The 348-nt window shown below is 50.3% G+C and overlaps 1 protein-coding gene across 1 annotated transcript in view; it reads left to right on the top strand.

Moving 5' to 3' along the window:
• LOC119593545 (protocadherin-like wing polarity protein stan) overlaps positions 1-348 on the top strand; it is a 22,689-nt gene that overhangs the window by 21,293 nt on the left and 1,048 nt on the right. The window lies entirely within an intron of this gene.

Here is a 348-nt window from a genome sequence, read left to right as displayed (position 1 = left end):
ATCCCGAGAACCCAAGATCCAATTCCCGGCCGGAAGAGAGAGCAGTGACTGCGCTTCGTGGGTGATGGAAGGCAAAGTCTTATCCTATTAAAAAAAAAAAAAAAATCCACCAAATTGTAATTGTCCCTTGAGGTATTAACGGTAGCTTCGTAAGGATTTTTTCAAGGATAGAAGCGCTATAGGTCGTGAAGGAAGAGACCTGTAAAACAAAACGCTTCTCAATGTTGCACGTTCCTTGGCAGTGCATGACCTCTTGCCTCGGCCGTATTTGCAACCTCCCCCCCCCTCGTCTCTCCCTTGCCCACACCCAACCGCCCAGCCATCCACCCAACCCATCTACCCCCCCCC

Source organism: Penaeus monodon, chromosome 32, assembly GCF_015228065.2.
Source record: "Penaeus monodon isolate SGIC_2016 chromosome 32, NSTDA_Pmon_1, whole genome shotgun sequence".
NCBI classification, from domain to species: Eukaryota; Metazoa; Arthropoda; class Malacostraca; order Decapoda; family Penaeidae; genus Penaeus; species Penaeus monodon.
This window is presented reverse-complemented; position numbering and strand designations above follow the sequence as displayed.